General features: G+C 37.0%; 1 long non-coding RNA gene across 50 annotated transcripts in view; it reads right to left on the bottom strand.

The window, feature by feature from the left end:
• Positions 1 to 19,601, bottom strand: part of LOC102163402 (uncharacterized) — a 204,980-nt gene that overhangs the window by 75,452 nt on the left and 109,927 nt on the right. For 35 of the 50 annotated variants that reach the window (XR_014815802.1, XR_014815814.1, XR_014815804.1 and 32 more), the window contains one exon: positions 11,638 to 11,817. The exons of 7 other annotated variants lie outside the window; for them this stretch is intronic. This is a non-coding gene — a long non-coding RNA (uncharacterized LOC102163402). Of the gene's footprint in view, positions 1 to 1,831; positions 1,995 to 11,637; positions 11,818 to 19,601 lie in introns of all 50 variants that reach the window. 8 more of the 50 variants (XR_014815825.1, XR_014815824.1, XR_014815821.1 and 5 more) reach the window with 2 other exon arrangements.

Below are 19,601 nucleotides of genomic sequence, written 5' to 3'. Positions count from 1 at the left end.
GAGCCACAGCAACGCAGCATCCGAGCCGAGTCTGCAACCTACACCACAGCTCACGGCAACGCCGGATCGTTAACCCACTGAGGAAGGGCAGGGACCGAACCCGCAACCTCATGGTTCCTATTCGGATTTTATTTTTTATTTATTTATTTTTGTGTTTTTGCTATTTCTTTGGGCCGCTCCGTGGCATATGGAGATTCCCAGGCTAGGGGTCGAATCGGAGCTGTAGCCCCCAGCCTATGCCAGAGCCACAGCAATGCGGGATCCGAGCCGCGTCTGCAACCTACACCACAGCTCACGGCAACGCCAGATCCTTAACCCACTAAGCAAGGGCAGGGACCGAACCCGCAACCTCATGGTTCCTAGTCAGATTCGTTAACCACTGCGCCACGACGGGAACTCCCCTGGTCCTTGTGAATTTTAAGTCTTCTTATGCTGCGTTTACTATTTCTGTTCTTATGTTAGGGTGATGGAGGAACACAAAAGTGACAATGTGGCTGCTGAGTTGTAACCCTTCTGAGAGGGAATCAGAATTAAAACCTGATGTTAAATCAGGGAAAAGGTGGATTTCTCGAATGCCTTTTAAATATGCTCTGTTGATGACAGTGGTATTATTAACTGTCAGTGGTAGAAGAGCAAAGTTTGAATAATTTTATTTTCTTTTTTTGCCACAAATTAAAACAAAAGTACCCCACTGGTTCTTTTCTCAAATTAAAAATTATGAGACTTTAAGTAGGCATTAGGGAGTAGACAGAAGAGAGTAATGCTGGCAAGTAGACTGTATTTAAATGCTGATGATGAATGATATCGCCTGCCTTTTCCATTCTTATACTAAGAACAGTGTTGTGGCCTAGTCCAGTTTTACCTAAGGATTCATTTTAATAAGTATTTTTGATTGCCTACTGTGTGCAAGGAACTGAATGAACTATGAAATTGAAACATTTATTTTTCCTCAGGGAGTTTACAGTAGGAGAGGAAGGCATGGATATAATTTATCATAATCTAGGACAGAAGGCAGAATTTGTATCAAAAATGCAAAAACCACCGGTAGGACATAGCCAAGAATCAATCAGAATGATCACTGCCCCACTCGCCTGCAATCAACAAGGGTCCCACCTGCAGAAATGCATGCCAGTTGAACGTTTGTGCTGGCAGAAGGTGAGAAAGTTCTTAGGAAAAGGACAGACTGTGAGTTTAGAAAATTCCCTTCTGGTTGAGGGGATCAGGAAATATTTGGGGCTTTGAAGAATGCGTGGTATTTGATTAAAAATTAGATGTAGGAAACCTGCTTGAAATTAAAAAAGGCATGAATTCAGATGCATTCAGGGAATATGTTCCAGGGCCAATTACATGTTTCAGCTTCGGTTTTCTGAACTGGGGGACACTGCATATGAGCTGTAGGGTAGAGGGCTGGGTCAGGAATTAGGAGAAATCCTAGGAGGCTGAAGACCAAGCCTGCCACCGAGGAGGAAGGGGGAGGACTTGTTGGACTAACAGAGGGCACAGAACACCCTCCTCCTGGTCATGTCCCTTGGGATATCAGAAGGAAGGGAAAACCTGGAAGGAAGATTAAACTATACTGTTTCTGACCCTAGAGGGAAAGGACCCCAAAATCACTGTACTGAAAAACAGTCAGATTATGACACTATTATGGCAATAAAGAAAATCACATTTTCTGCATGCTCAAGTTTGTGATGTTGAAATTCATACCTATGATGCATTTAAAGAATTTAGCTCTTACTAAAAGGTGGTGATTATTTGTAGCTGCAAACCTGTAAGATCTTCAAGATGTCTAAATTACTATCTCCCATTTGCCAAACTCCTTTTTCTTTACCTCTTTCCACTGGAGATAGAAAACAGATCCTATTCCATCCTCTGTATCTTTAATGATTTTTCTAATTTAGGGCAAGTCTCTTCCTCTTCCAGCTGCCTGTTTGTCAATCCATTTCAGCTTCTCTACATCAGGTGATCATCAAACTTAACTGTAGATGTAAAAGCTGAAAGTATGTCAAGGCAATGTTGAAAAAAAACAATGAGGATGGCATTTCAGAGGAGATACACCATACTCACACAAGTACAGTGATTCCAGCCCCATTTACTAAAAAAGAAAAACAAGTTTCAGGAGGCCACTGTGGACTGTCATTTGGCGTTTTAACCTCAGAGTCAGTCCTGAGCCGTCATCTACTTATGAGGTTCCCATATGATGTTTTATTACCTCTATGGATGCAAGACTTTCTTTTTGCCTTCTAGTCACAAGTACTTCTTTGGAAGACTGATCTAGATGTTTGCTTACCATTTGATGGGTCATTGTGTATTCTAAGCCTCTGAGTCCTTGGTTAATTGGTAGTTGTTTTCTCCTTTGGCAGCAGAAGTCTTGCAATTTGGGAAAGTTGTGTGCAAATACAACTCAAACATTCCCTTCACATGCAGCAACGATTTTATTTTTAGTGTCTTGGGACATCGGGAAGGAATCCAACCACTCTCACATGATTTCTGCCTGGTAATTTCTAAGGAAGAGTGAAGAGAGATATTCTTCCTTCTGTCTGGAGACGGGAAACATGTGTCTGATCTGTTGGCACCTTGACATGAGATCATTTCCAGAAACTTTGAGGAAGTGGCCCAGATTTGCAGGCATTAGTATTGATGGAGCAAACCATGGGAATATGTTCTTTTTCACGTTCATATAATCTGAGGAACCTGGAGAATACACAGACGTGGCCTCGGAAGGACTCGATGCCAGGGAAAGAATCTGCAGGACTGAGTTTATCCCTTTGCGAGCACCTCCATGATCCAACTGCAGTTTTGAGTCTCGTGGTTCTATCTCTAAACTTCAAGCTTGGTGACCGCTGCTATTTATCATTGTTAAGTAAGAAAAGACAACATTCTGTTTGTGTTTTGGATCTGTCACACTTTGTGGCTCATTTTTCTGAGGATTAAAGGGTTTGTTCCTGCAAATGAAAATATACTCTGATACCTGCTAATCGGAGATTCTGCAGGTGGTGACACTGCTGAACGTAATATCACCTGTTGTTGGGGATAGTTTGTTTCAAAGGAAAAAAAAAAAAAAAAACCTACGGTAGAAATAAGAGAAAACAGAAGGTGGACCAGTATTTAATAGGTTATGGTCATCACCTTTATAACTTTTATTTCTTTCTTTAAATTCCCCTCATAATTTCCAGAGCGAGCTGCTTCTTAATTTTATTAAAAACATCACAAACCCACACCTGGTTCTGGAGCCATGCCCTGATATCAAGCAGTGTGAGTCCATCCTGAGGCTTCATATATGAGCTAGAATAAATATCTTCTAAAAAAGGTACGTGACAATGCTTTGAAAAAACAAATTTTGTTGCCTTTTCAATTTTCTTTTTTATTGTTGTTATTGCATTTTCAATTTTCTTTAATTCATTGAAGGTGTAAAGTTCACTTCCAATTTGGCCATTTCCTTTTCATTAAATCCTCCATGTCCATGTCACATATGCACCTCAACGATTTCTGGATAATTCCCAAAATAAGGCTGAAAATATGTCTAAAATTTCTACTCTTAAAGGCTGCCTAGAGGAATTCACACATACATTTTAACAAATAAAAAGAATGATTATGAATTATTTAAACTACCAATTTCAGCAATATTTAAGAGTTTTAAATAACATGTTATTTATTTTGTTTTATAAAAGCAGCAAACTATCACTTAAGGAATTTGGAAAAAGAATCAAGAAATTATTTTGCATGTCATATTGCATTCAGAAATAAATTTTTTAAATAAGATTTTTAAAGATTTTTTTTCAATTTTGGTATATATTTATTTATTTACTTTTTGTCTTTTTATCTTTTTAGGGCTGCAATCACAGCATATGGAGGTTCCCAGGCTAGGGGGGTCCAATTGGAGCTACAGCTGCCAGCCTACGCCAGAGCCATAGTAACACCAGATCCAAGCCGCATCTGTGACCTACACCACAGCTCACAGCAACACCAGATCCTTAACCCACTGAGTGAGGCCAGGGATCGAACCCAAAGCCTCATGGTTGCTAGTTGGATTTGTTTCCACTGCGCCACGACAGGAACTCCTCAATTTTGGTTTATATTTATAACCTTTTTCACATATGAATGTTTGTAGTGTTTCTTCCATGTTATTAAATATTTTTTAAAAACTTTTTCATGGGAGTTCCCGTTGTGGCACAGTGGTTAACGAATCTGACTAGGAACCATGAGGTTGTGGGTTTGGTCCCTGCCCTTGCTCAGTGGGTTAACGATCGGGCGTTGCCGTGAGCTGTGGTGTAGGTCACAGATGTGGCTTGGATCCCGAGTTGCTGTGGCTCTGGCGTAGGCAGGTGGCTGCAGCTCCGATTAGACCCCTAGCCTTGGAACCTCCATATGCTGCCAGAGTGGCCCAAGAAATGGCAAAAAGACAGGAAAAAAAAAAAAACAAACAAACAAACAAAAAACTTTTTCATGACAATGGCATTCCATCAGAAAAAAGTGCCTAATTCTTCTAATATTTTTCTTCTTGCTCTTTTAGCTATTTTTCATTTTTTGCTATTATATCACATTATGATGAATTTTTTATGCACATATATTTTTGCCTATATTTAATTATTTCTTTAAATTAGCATTAGAAAGCTCCTGAGGATTAAGTTATTGAGTTAAAAATATTAGAAAATATATTAAAACAATGTATATTGTAAAATTACTCTTGATAATTTTCTCTGCCAATATAGTTTCTCCAAAAATGACCAAAAGTACTTAAAAAAAAAACCCTAGAATATTTTTCAAACATGGAAGGCTTTAATTTAAAGAAAAGGTATTAGAGATGGGATTAAGATGGCTGAAGAGAAGGACTGGAGCTCAACTTCTCTCTTAAAAACAACAAAACTTACAACCAAATGCTGAGCAATCTTCAACCAAATGGACTGTAAACTTTCAAAAAGATATACTACTCCAGAAGACAAAGATGAGGCCACATCAAGAGGTAGGAGGGGTGATTACATGATATAAGCAACCCCATACCTCCCGGGTGGGAAGCCCCACAGACTGGAAAGTAACTGGTTTACAGAGAGTCACCTACAGAAGTGAGAGTTCTGAGCCTCACATCAAACTGCCACACATGGGGATCTGGCACTGGGAGAAAGAGCCCCTGGAGCATCTGGCATTGAAGGCCAGTGAGGCTAATGTGCAGGAGCTCCACGGGACTGGGGGAAATGGAGACCCCATTCTTAAAAGGCCCACACAGACTTTCATGTGCACTGGGTACTAGGGCAAAGCTAAGTCTCCACAGGAATCTGGATCAGACCTGCCTGCAGTTCTTGGAGGACCTCCTGGGAAAACAGGGGTGAATGTGGCTTGTAGGGGAAGGACATTGGAAGCAAAGCTTTTGAGAATACTCCTCAGTGTGCCTTTCTCTGGAGGTGGCCATTTTGGGAAAATGTGGCCCCACCCATCAGTGCTGAGAAGCCCCAGGCCAGACAACAATCCAGGTGGGATCACAGACCCACCTCTCAGTAAACAGCCTGCCTAAACAACCCCCCCCCCCCAGGCACAGAGCAGCCTCTAATCTCAACCAGAGACAAAGCCCCACCCACCAGAGGGATAGGAAGCAGCTCCACCTACCAGTGGGCAGGCATCAGTCCCTCCCATCAGGAAGGCTACAGCAAGCCGCCCATACTGACTTCAGCTACAAGGGGGAAGACACCAGAAGTAAGAAAGGCTACAACTCTATTATCTGTAAAAAGGTCACCACACCAAAAACCTATAAAAATGAAAAGACAGAGAACTATAACTCAGATGAGGGAGAAAGGAAAAACCCCGGAAGATCAGCTAAGTGATGAGGAGATTCTCAGCCTCCAGGAAAAAGACTTTAGACTGTTGATGCTGAAGATGATGCAAGACATTGGAAACAAACTGGAGGCAAAGATGGATAATATACAGGAAACACTGAGCAAGAAGATACAAGATATAAAACTTAAAGAAGAGATGCAAAATACAATAACTGAAATAAAAACTTCATTAGAAGCAGCTAACAGCAAAATACAGGAGGCAGAAGAACGAATAAGCAAGGTGGAGGACAGATTAGTGGAAATCATGGATGCAGAACAGAGAAGAGAAAAAAGATTGAAAACAAATGAAGAGAGTCTCACAGAACTTGGGGACAACATTCAACGCACCAACATCCATATTATAGTGGTGCCAGAAAGAGAAGAGAGAAGGGGACAGAAAAAGTATTTGAGAAGATAATAGCCAAAAACTTTCCTAACATGGAAAAGGAACCAGTCACTCAAATCCAGGAAGCGCAATGAGTACCATACAAAATAAACTCAAGGAGGAATACCCCGAGACACATATTAATCAAACTGACCAAAATTAAAGACAAAGAGAAAATCTTGAAAGCAGCAAGGGAAAGGAAACAAATAACATACAAGGGAACTCTGATAAGGTTATCAGCAGATTTTTCAGCAGAAACTCTGCAGGCCAGAAGGGAGGGGCATGATATACTTAAGTGATCAAAAGAAAAAACCTCCAACCAAGATTACTCTACCCAGCAAGGCTCTCATTCAGATTTGAAGGAGAAACCAAAACCTTCACAGATAAGCAAAATAAGAGAATTCAGCAACACTAAACCAGCTTTACAACAAATACTAAAGGAATTTCTCTAGGCAGAAAAGAAAAGGCCACAACCAGAAACAAAAATATCACAAATGACAAGGCTCACCAGTAAAGGTATATATACAGTAAAGATACAAAATCACCCACGCAAAATTATGCCACCAAAATCTGAAGTCATGAGAAGAGGAGGGTACAAACGCAGAACACTGAAGATACACTTACAATTAAGGGACCCACAACTTAATCTCATACAGATATAGGCTCCTATATCAAAACTTCAGAATAACTGCGAACCAAAAATCTACAATTGATACACACAAAAATAAGAAAAGTCAACTCAAATACAACACTAAAGATAGTCATCAAACTACAAGAGAGAACAAGAGAAGAAGGGAAGAAAAAAGAGCAACAAAAACAAATCCAAAACAGTTAATAAAATGGCAATAAGAACATACATATCAATAATTATGTTAACTGTAAATGGACTAAATGCCCCCAAAAAGACATAGACTGGCTGAATGGATACAAAAACAAGATCCATATACACGCTGTCTTCAAGAGACCCACTTTGCTTCTGGAGACACATACAAATTGAAAGTGAGGGAGGATGGAAGAAAATATTCCAGGCAAATGGGAATCAAAAGAAACTCTAGTAACAATATTCATATGAGACAAAATAGATCTTGAAACAAAGAATATTATAATAGACAAAAAAGGACATTACATAATGATCGAAGGATCAATCCAAGAAGAAGATATAACAACTGTAAATATACATGCACCCAACATAGGATCACCACAATATATAAGACAACTGCTAACAACCTTAAAAGGAGAAATTGACAATAACACAGTAATAGTGGAGGACTTTAACACCCCACTTACAGCAATGGATAAACCATCCAGACAGAAAATCAACAAGGTAACACAGGCCCTAAATAAAGCATTAGACTAGATGGACTTAATATTTATAGGACATTCCATCCAAAAGAAGCAGAATACACATTCTTCTGAAGTGCACATGGAGCATTCTCTAGGATTGATTGCATTCTGGGCCACAAATCAAATGTCAGTAACTTTAAGAAAAGTGAAATCATATCAAGCATCTTTTTGACCTCCACACTATAGGAGTAGAAATCAACAAGAAGAAAAAAAATGCCAAAAACACAAACATGTGGAGACTAAACAACATGCTACTAAACAACCAATGGATCACTGAAGAAATCAAAGAGGAAATTAAAAAGTACCTAGAAGCAAATGACAACAAAGATGCAACACTCCAAAACCTATGGATGCAGCAAAAGCAGTTCGAAGAGGGAAGTGTATAGCAATACAAACCTACCTCAGGAAACAAGAAAAAGCTCAAATAAACAACCTAACTTTACATCTAAAGCAGCTCGAGAGAGAAGAACAGACAAGACCTAAAGTTAGCAGAAGGAAAGAAAACATAAAGATCAGAGCAGAAATCAATGAAATAGAAACAAAGCAAACCATATAAAAGATCAGTGAAATGAAAAGCTGGTTCTTTGAAAAGATCAACAAAATTGATAAATTCTTAGCCAGATTTAGCAAGAAAAAAAGAGAGAAGACTCAAATCAATAAAATTAGAAATGAAAAAGGAGAAATTACGGTGGACATCACAGAAATACAGAGGGTCATAAGAGACTACTACATGCAACCATACACCAATAAAATGGAAAACCTAGAAGAAATGGACAAATTCTTAGAAAAGTACAATCTTCCAAGACTAAACCAAAATGAAATAGAAAAGATGAACGGACCAATCACAAGTACTGAAAGTGAAACTGTGATTTAAAAACTTCCAACAAACAAAAGTCCAGGACCAGATGGCTTCACAGGCGAATTCTATCAAACATTTAGAGAAGAGCCAACACCTATCCTTATAAAACTACTCCAAAAAATTGCAGAGGAAGGGACACTTCCAAACTCATTCTATGAGGCCACCATCACCCTGATACCAAAACCTGACAAAGATACCACAAAAAAAGAAAATTACAGGCCAATTTCACTGATGAACATAGATGCAAAAATTCTCAACAAAATACCAGCAAAACGAATCCAACAACCCATTTAAAGAATTGTCATCATGATCAAGTGGAATTGATCCCAGGGATGCAAGGATTCTTCAATATCTGCAAATCAATCAGTTTGATATACCACATTAACAAATTGAAGAATACAAATTATATGATCCTCTCAATAGATGCAGAAAAAGCCTTTGATAAAATCCAACACTCATTTCTGATAAAAACCCTTCAGAAAGTGGGCATAGAAGTAAGCTACTTCAACATAATAAAGGCCATATATGACAAACTCATAGCTAACATCATTCTCAATGGTGAAAAGCTAAAAGAATTCCTGCTGAGATCAGGAACAAGACAAGGATGTCCGCTCACGCCACAACTATTCAACGTGGTTTTGGAAGTTCTAGTCACAGCAATCAGGGAAGAAAAAAAAACGAAAGGAATCCAAATTGGAAAGGAAGAAGTAAAACTATTAGTATTTGCAAATGACATGATACTTTACCTAAAGAATCCTAAAGACACTACTAGAAAACTGTTAGAGCTCATCAATGAATTTGGCAAAGGTGCAGTATACAAAATTAATACACAGAAATTGATTGCATTTCTATATACCAACAACAAAAGATCAGAAAGAGAAATTAAGGAAACAATCCCATTTTCCTTCACAGCAAAAAGAATAAAATACTTAAGAATAAATCTACCTAAAGAGACAAAATACCTATACTCTGAAAACTATGCTGATGGAAGAAATCAAAGATGACACAAACAGATGGAAGGACACATCATGCTCTTGTATTGGAAAAATCTTTATAATCAAAATGACTATACTGCCCAAGGCAATCTATAGATTCAATACAATCCTATCAAATTACCAAGGACATTTTTCACAGAACTCGAACAAAATATTTTCAAGTTTGTTTGGAAGCACAAAAAATGATGCATAATAGCCAAAGCCATTCTGAGAAAGAAAAATGAAGCTGGAGGAATCAGGCTCCCTGACTTCAGAATATACTACAAAGCAACAGTCATCAAAACCATATGATACTGGCACAAAGACAGAAATATAGATCAGTGGAACAAGACAAAACACCCAGAATTAAACCCATGTACCTACAGTCAACTAATCTATGACAAATAAGGCAGGAATATACAATGGAGAAATACAGCCCCTTCAATAAGTGGTGCTAGGAAAACTGGACAGCCACATGTACGAGAATGAAATTAGAACACTTCCTAACACTATACACAAAAATAAACTCAAAATGGATCAAAGACCTAGATATAAGACCAGAAACTATAAAACTCTTAGAGGAAAACATAGGTCGAACACTCTCTGACATAAACCACAATAAAAACAAAAATAAACAAATGGGACTTAATTAAACTTAAAAGTTTCTGTACAGCAAAGGAAACCCTAAACAAAACAAAAAGACCCACAGAATGGGAGAAAATATTTACAAATGAAGCAAATGACAAGGGATTAATCTCCAAAATTTATAAATACCTTCTGTAGCTCAATACCAAAAAAACAAACAACCCCATCAAAAAAGTGGGCAGAAGATCTAAACAGACAATTCTCCAAAGAAGACATACAGGTAGCCAAAAAACACAGGAAAAAATGTTCAACATCACTAATTATTAGAGAAATGCGCATCAAAACCACTATGAGGTACCACCTTATACCAGCCAGAATGGCCATCATCCAAAAGTCTACAAACAATAAGTGCTGGAGAGGGCGTGGAGAAAAGGGAACCCTATTATACTATTGGTGGGAATGTAAATTGTGGAAAACAGTACTGAGTCTCTTCAGGAAACTAAAAATAGAATTAGCATTTGATCCAGTAATCCCTGGGCATCTATCCAAAGAACACCATACTCGAAAAGGTACATGTGCTCCAATGTTCATTGTAGCACTATATGCAATAGCCATGTATGTATATAAATGTCCATGGACAGAGGAGTGGATCTAGAATGTGGTACATATACACAATGGAATATTACTCAGCCATTAAAAAGAAAAATTACAGCCTTTGCATCAACATGGATGGACCTAGAAATTATCATGCTAAGTGAAGTCAGTCAGACAGTGAAACACAATCATCAAATGCTATCACTTACATGTGGAATCTAAAAAAACGAAAGACTGAACTTCTTTGCAGAATAGATGCTGAACTCACAGACTTTGAAAAACTTAATATTTTCCAAATGAGTCAGGTTGTGGTGTGGGGGAATGTGATGGGGGTTTGGGGTAGGAAATGCTATAAAATTGGGTTGTGATGATTGCTGTACAACTGTACATGTAATAAAATTCATTTGGTAATTAAAAAAATAAAATCAGCATTAAGTTACTGAGATCTGCTTATGCTGCTACATTTAAATATAATTAATTACTTCCAATTGCTACCTTGCATTCCATTGGTGGCATATACTATATTTTAGTTATTCACATTCTTCTTGTAAGGGTTTCCTATCATAAGTGATGCTGCAATTAATTTTTTATACTTATTTCCTTGTGGACATGTGGAATTTCCTTCTCCTCTTATGGGATTTCTTTCAGATAAACTTAGTAATGGTATTAGATATGGATTTTGGAAACATCTTACAACCATTCCAAAAAAAGTGATTGATCAAGCTCAAGAATATAATTTTCAATTTGATTTTCTCATATAGTTAAAGGGTTTTTTTCTTGATTTTTTTTTTTTTGCAACTTATACTCAATGTCTTTCTGTAAAAACAGTAAATCAAAGTATTAAAGAATATAGGCTTGCAAATCAAAATGACTGTTTCAAATACTACCTCCAAGGAGCCTGGATTAATTCTATATATCTCAATATCTGCACTGATTAAATAGAGATGAGAAAAAAATGGTGAATACTGTCTTAGCAATAGAGTTATTTTTAAGCTGACATGAGTTAGTAGTACCTGGCATAGAATAAGCATTTAATAAGTAGCTGTTGATATCATCATAATTATCATGAGCTAAATTACCCCATATTACCTGATAGTCTCGAGCTTATGTGCGGGGGCTCACTTTTTTGATTATTTTGTTTAAGGCTGCTACTGGCAGTCAGACCCATCTTCCCTTACAAGACAATGTCACGAGCCTTGGGGAAATCACATTTTCTACATACTTTTCTTCTGTTCCTCCTTGGATTTTAATTCTTTCTTCATCATACTCCTGTCAATCAGGAAATGAAATTACTTAGAGACAATATAATAACTCCACACACATTTATTCCATATACTTATGAGGCAAACAGATAATTATTTCTCTGTCTCCCAGACTTGAGGGTTTATCCTCAGCTCGCGGCCCCCACCAATCCCACAAGCAGGTAAACACAGTGAATATTTCTGTGACACTTAGTAACCACTAAGTTCAGTTGGAATGTGTTTAAAATGTACAAGAGAATTAGAAGAATCCTATCTTTAAATTTTCATCAGCTCTTAAAGGAATAAATTATAGCTTATACCCAAAATACAGCTCACAGACCCTAGCCTGCTACCAGGTAGCATTTCTAACCTTACAAAAAGAAAACATTCCCTCAAATTGAGGCTATTGCGTCAGAATTAAGGACTTAAATAGATGTCTTATATTACCAAATTACAGTCCACTCTAACTAACCCCCTAGTTTCTAGTTATCAGAAACAGAATCCTTTTGTGTATTTTCTACAACTTGAAATTTGAACCTTCTCAATTACCTGCTCTTTGCTGGCAGGATTGCAGGGATGGTTTAAAGCTAAAAGACTTAGGAATGTTAAATCTGGGTAAAAGACTTGATGGTAGAGGGAGAGGGGCTCTTAAAAGTTACTTTTTTCCTATGCAAAAATTTTTAAGTTTTTGAGATCAAAAATAGAAGACAGGAGAGCAGAGAGAAAACAGTTTTACAAAACCATGTTTTCATGACATGTCTGGCATTTTAACCCGAGGCAATACTCTCTAAACCATTCATTCCAATGTTAAACTGTTGGAATAAGATGCTGGCCTTTATATTCCCATCAGTTCTATGTTGTAGAAGTTATCCTACAGATAAAAGCGGCTCAAGGAGGACCCAGACTCTGGATAGATTTCTGGAGGAGATTGTGGGGGCAGTCAGAGAGGTGGAAAGAAGTTGGAAGTACGCTAACAGCTAAGAAAATAAAAGCCCTATTCCAGCATTTTGAGTCCCCAGGTGGGAAATAGTGAGATGTATGATGATAAGAAGGTTGGCGCAAAAGACGAGTGCCTCTGACTTATTACAATCGTCACTGTGCATAGTGAACATGAACAATAGCCATTTACCAACAGAGGAGAAAGCTAATACGAAAGTTACAGAGACTGAGTCCATTTTATTGCATGTTCGAAATAAAGTAGCAGGTTCAGAATGTAATAACTTATCAACAGGACTGGGGTCCCAGTAGTTTTGTGGAGTATTGGCAATGATAAAGGATTCAGGAGTAGTGCCATCAAAGTAACTAGCTTCCATTTCCATCACTGCCTTTACACAGACTTGGGTGGCTCTTCTCTTAAAGTGAATGAAATGTACAGTACCATATTGGAGAATTATCCCAAGTTTTCTTTATGACAGACAGTAAGATAATAGACTTTAACATGCAAACACATTCAAACCAGAGAAGGTTAGGGTCATGAGAATTTCCTTTTAGATATCTGCCCTGGTTTCAGAGTATGATGTCAGGTCATTAAGTAGCTATATTAAATTAAATATAGCTACTATGCAGCAAGACCACAGACTGCCTTCTTCCTAATACACATGTTGGCTTTATCTCTTCCTGATGATTACATCTGTCCCAGGAATAAGTACCAACATTTATAATGCTGTTTATTTGCTGCAAATCATACAGCTCCTTAATAAAATACACCCATATTCAATTCAGTCTATGAGTCACACCGCATTGTCAGCCAGAATATTAATATTTCAAGATATAATCCAATCTAGATCAGAAGGCATTATAAGGACAATTCACCAATTTACAAACTTTCCTCTATAGAAAATAAAGTTTCCTTTATTCAGTCCAAGTCCATTCTACTAAGCATAACTAGTTACTCATGATGTTTTCTTTGTGGACCCCAAATTACTGAAATTAATCGATCATAAATATTCAAGTCTGTTTAGCTGTATATAAAATCATGGTAATTTTGTAACTGGAACCAAATTAACAGTTTTTGAACATGTAGTTAATATATTTAATATATAAGTTAGAACTATATGTCCTGAGCCCTTTTCAAGACATTTTACCTTTATGGAAAAAAAGGAGGAAGGCAGAAAGGAAGGCAGCAAGGAAAGAGCTGAGCTATCCTTTCCCTCTCCCTTCATTCCACACCAGCCAGAAGTGGAGTTAAACATCAAGGGTCAAAAAGTAGCCTGGGCTGTGGGTAGGACTGCTGTTGCACAGCTGGTACCAGTTAAAAGCAATGTTACTTTCTCTACTTCCTGCTTGCCTGCAGAAGTACCCTAGCCTAGCACAAGACTCAGAGTGGTAGCTGCGATGTGCTTTACATAAGGCGGGTCCTCCCTGCTCATATTTATAAGCTTATAAACTGAAGTGCAGCTGCAGTATCTGCAACATGATTATTCTTTCATTGTTTTCTAAGTCTTATATTCACAGTTATATATGTGCACCTGTGCTGAATTCTTCCCTCCCTCCCTCCCTTCCTCTTTTCCTTTCTTCCTTCTCTCCTAAAATATTAATTGAATATCTATTGTATTTCAGGCAAATCACTGTCTTCCATAAGCACACAATGAGGGACAGAAACATGGAAACAAATAATTAAAGGATGATGCAATAGTAAAGCGAGCTATATGGACGGATGAGTTGGGTGTATTTGCTGATGTCCATATACTTAGCCTATTTACAAGCTGCTATAAGGCCACAATATAATGCATCTTAGGAGTGGCTACTAGCCATAAGTAGAATTAAAATAATGAAACTGTGAAGCTATCACAGCTCTTTCTGTATTCACCCTCTTCAGTTGTTACTTTAATTAGCCTATGGTAGAATAAACCAGGCTAAAATTATCATGGAAAACATCTTCATTACTTTATTAGTACCTTTACTAATATTACTGATATTACTATCTTTTATTACTCACACCTTCAAAAATAAGACTTAATTCTGTTGGAAGTGAAATTTGGATCTTTGAGGGTTAGAATTCTTCATCGACATTTTAGGGTTTATTACAACAATCATGATGTTATTGAATAGGTATGTGACAAATATCTCTGCTTTATCAGAAAAAAAAAAGGATCATTAAAAACTGCAACTGTGAAACTTCCAAGGTCTAGGTCCAACTCTAAGCAGGAAAAAAAAAATAGGAGAACGGAGAATTTCAGAACAGTTTGTAATGAGAAATCTGTACAAAAGTATTTACATAACCAGAAGAAGCCTCCAGAGAAAGGGAGAATTTGCAGGTAAATTAATGCAATGGATTCACAGAAAAAAAAAAAAAAAGGCAGAATTCTGGAAGGCTCAAAGGTGCACTTTACAATGAATAATTCCATCAAAATTATGTGTGCAAATTAGATCAATTAAAGTGGAAGATGCTCAGTCACATACTGGTCTAAGAGTTAAATGCTGTGGAAATAGAACTAAAACCAATTCCACCTGAAATTGTGGAGAATATCCCAGGTGGAAAACAACAATTCCTGAAGGAAAGAGAGTAAGAAAAAGTATTATTTATTTTCTTTCTTTCTCTCTCTCTTTTTAAAAGGTTAACAATTTTTTAAAAAAATGCATATTTTTTGCCTGGCCGTTTCTACTTTTCTACTTTCTTTAAACAACAACAGTAACAACAAAAACGCACAAGAAAAGGGCAGAGACCTCTCCTCATGAACTCAAAAAAGCCAACCAAAAGTTGGTCCAACGAGATGACTCTCATTTTATCAGAATTTATAGAGATTTAATCTCCTACTCTGTTAAATTTTATCAGAATTTATAGAGATTGAATATCCTACTCTGTTAAATTTTTTGGACACCTACTTAAATATTTGTTAACTAAGGAACTACAGGAGAGAAATGGCAAACTGAGTATGTTATTCCAAGGAGGAACAAAGGTATAAAAAAGTCCAGTGCACATTATACACAAGTGCACTGGTTTGCTATCAATGTTGATTATAACTGTTTATTGTTGTTCAAGCATCTAGGGCAACTGGATGAATCTTCAAGTTTCAGCTGGACTCACTCAGGCATATCTGGTCAGCTGCAGGTTGGGAGTAAGCAGCTCTCTTGATCTAGGTAGGGCTCTCACAAAATCAAGCATCAACTAACTAGAAACCTCAGCTCTTTCCCGCTCAGTCCCTCAGTGTCCACTAGACTAGCCCAGGCTTGTTCCTAATAGTGGAGGGCAGGTTTTGAAAAAGTGGAGGTATTTGAGATTTCTTGAGAACATAAGTTTTGAACCTGTACACTGTCACTTCCCCACATTCTACTGGCCAAGCAAGTCAGAAGGTAATTCCATATTTAAGGATTGGGGAAATAGACTCTACCTCTTGATAGGAGCAATTTCAAAGTCACAGCTTAAAGGTTATTGATATGGGGAGACCATTATTTGGGCCATCGGGCAATCAGTCTCTCTCATAAGAGATAAGTAGCCACAGGGACGCTAGATTTTATTGTAGATCAATGTATTACAGGCTAGCAACATCAAAGCCACTGCCCCATAAAATGGTACAATCTGGGGAAAAAAGGAAACAGAAGTTAACTTAGATCATGGAACATCCTGCCATTCATCATTCTCTCCTTCTAACTAATGTTATAATCACTGGTGGCTTTGGGTGTTGTTGGCTTTAGTCACATTCTTAGTAGAGTAACAGGTAGTACTGGATAACATTTATTAAACACCTGTTCTATACCAAGTTCAAGCACTAGGCAGACTACCTACCTAATCTTATTTAACCTTTAAAATCACCCTATGGTGCACAACTTATTACAGAAAAAGAAAACAAGAACTTTGAAGACAATATCACTAATAGTGGATTTGCATCTGGAGCTCAAACACATTTTTCTTTCCTTTTTTTTTAAATGTGCATGTTTAATTACATATAGACATTGGCAGTGAATTTCCTTATTATTTGCTTCTCTGGCATTTCTCCCTCTTTTGATAGCAGTGCCAAGTTTTATTCAGAACTGTCTTCTAGCTCGCTTCTAGTTTTTCAAGGCATCGTTGACCTATGGGGGCTGAGCTCTAAGCCAATCAGTGTATTGCTTTTTTCTATAAATTCTTTCTTCTGGTTCACACTCAGGCCAGCTGACTACTCTGTAATCTAATCAGAGTGATTTTTAGGCTACTTCCAAGACCAACAGAGACAGGCTAGTGGAGGTCTGCCGCAGGTGCAGGCAATAAAGGGGTGAATGGTCTGTGAAGAATTTAAAAGCAACTGGAAAACTAAGTATGAGTCAGTTGCTTTTTATTATCACCATGTTCCAGCAATTCTAAACAATGTTAATGAGAAACTACTCCTCCCTATCAATTTGTCTGCTCCCACTGCCTGTCTCTTCCCTAATGTGGTGTGTGCTGGGTAGGCTGACCATGATGAAGAAACCGGCTTCTTTCTCCAGATCCTAACAGGGAAACCAACACCTGCAAGAATTGCCAGTGATCTTCTTGTGAAAAATCTGGGCCTAAGCATGGAAACAACCCAGGGGTAGAGGAGCCAGGAGATGGCTTCTGATGATGATAATGTAAACCGAGTCAAGCCACAAATGAAGCTGCCTTGTACCTAGATATTTTCAGTTTGTCTGAGCTAACAATTGTTATCCTTTTTAAAGATTATGTTATTAGTTTCAGAAATCCAACCAAATCAAGAAGAAAACATTCTGTTTTAAACCCAGAACACTGGAGTTCCTGTCATGCACAGAGGAAACAATTCTGATTCGGGTTCAATCCCTGGCCTTGTTCAGTGGGTTAAGGATCTGGCATTGCCATGAGCTGTGGTGTAGGTTGCAGTGCCGCTCGGATCTGGCGTGGCTGTGGCTGTCAGGTAGATTAGACCCGTAGGCCTGGGAACCTCTGCATGCTGAGGGATGGCCAAGACAAAAAGACAAAAAATAAATAAATAAACCCAGAACATTAAAATAAGGGTAAACATTTATTTTTTGGGGTTGGCAAATTTTTTTCTGCAGAAGGGCCAGATAGTGAATATTTTGGCTTATGTTTTCTGTTAGTTAAATAATAATTAACTAAAGAAACTTTTTAGGCTTATATTTACTGTCTCTATACCAACTACCCAGCTCTGCTATTAGAGCTTGAAAGCATCAGGCTACACTTAAAATTTAAAGGGTCATTAAATTTGCCATTGACTAAATTGAATCAGACAACTGTGATTATATCTAATAAAACTTTATGCACAATGAAATTTGAATGTCACATAATTTCACACTTATTTTAAACTATTTTTCTTCTGCAGATTTTTTTGCTTCAACCATTTTACATTTTAAAAACAATTTTTTGCTGCAGACCTTATAAAACCAGACAAGCCATAGTCTTATGACACCTTTCCTTTGACTGTTTAAAATATGAATATACACACTGATGTACCCATGGAAAATAGTGTTGATTTGAAATTTTGAAATTTTTAAAAATAGTACTGATTTACATATATCGTTCTACAACATGCTTTTATAACTGAATAAAGATTTTTTTAGAAATTTAACTGTGTAAGTCCAAATCCACCTTTTGGACTACTTTTTAATACCAATATAATGTAGATAGTTCTAAGAGATACTTAGGCTACTGATACCTTTTTGTAACAAACATTTTTACTCACGCCACCATGTTCCCAGGCATAGTACCTTTTCAGGGTAAGTGCCCAGATGTTCCTAGGAAATGTGTTATAAGCATTTGAAATTTTAAACTGTATGAGAGTACTTCATTCCTCACACCCTCATAAACATGTGGTATCATTAAACCTTTTTGTATTTGACATAGTAGATTAATATATTTGAATTTTTATTTCCCTGAATATTAGTGAGGTTGAATAAATTTTATATCTGCACTGGTCATTTGTAATTTCTGTTCTATGAATTAACTGTTCCTTTCTTTTGCTAATTCTTACTGCACTGCATGTCCTTTCTTTATTTGTAGAAATTCTTTGTATATTCATGATGAAAACCTTTCATCATTACATTGAAAATTACAAATATTTTTTCTCTGAATGCTTTCATCATTTTTTCTATTAGTGATGTATTTCATCAATAAGTCCTAACATTTGATACAAACATCAGTTTTGGGTGTCTCATCACAAGATCTTCCTCATTTCAAAGATATAATCTTAACCATTTTTACTTTCTTCTATTAGTCTCATTGTGTGGTCTTTTACATTTAGGTATTTAATCCATCCAGAATGTGATATTATAATTGCCATAAGGAAGAATATAATTGTTTTTTTCAAAATGATTAGACAATTGCCTGGAAAACATTTATTGAATAATCTGTCTTTTCTCCACTGATACAAAATGCTGCATCTATCATGCCTAATTTCCTAACTATGCATGGGCCATTCTCTGCATTATCTATCTAATTTCACTGATGTATATGTTCCTTAGCCAACTCCACACAGTTTTAATTACTATACTTTATAATATGCTTTAATATCACACAGGGAAAATCCATCTTTTGTTTTTAAATATTGTCTCAGTTACCATTTTGCATTTACTCTTGTACATGAGTTTTAGAACTAAATTTTCAACTGCTGTGGAAAATTTTATTGGGATTTTATTTGGAATTAATCAAATTGATAAGTTAATATAGTAACTATTGATAGTCATAAAATACTGAGCTTATGGATCCATAAATATATCTTTCAATATTCAAAATCATTTTTAGGTCCTTCAGTAGCATTCTATATTTTTTCATGGATTAAAAAAAAAACTGGCTATATTACTAGCTATTTTCTTGTTTTTGTGCCTATGAAAAATGACATTTTTCCTTACACTTTATAATGGGTTATCCAAGTCTCTAGACAAACT

This window comes from Sus scrofa, chromosome 9, assembly GCF_054392235.1.
Source record: "Sus scrofa isolate SSC_HxYL_T2T_F1_AM1 chromosome 9, Sscrofa_HxYL_maternal_Yorkshire_Landrace_v2.0, whole genome shotgun sequence".
Classification (NCBI taxonomy): Eukaryota; Metazoa; Chordata; class Mammalia; order Artiodactyla; family Suidae; genus Sus; species Sus scrofa.
This window is presented reverse-complemented; position numbering and strand designations above follow the sequence as displayed.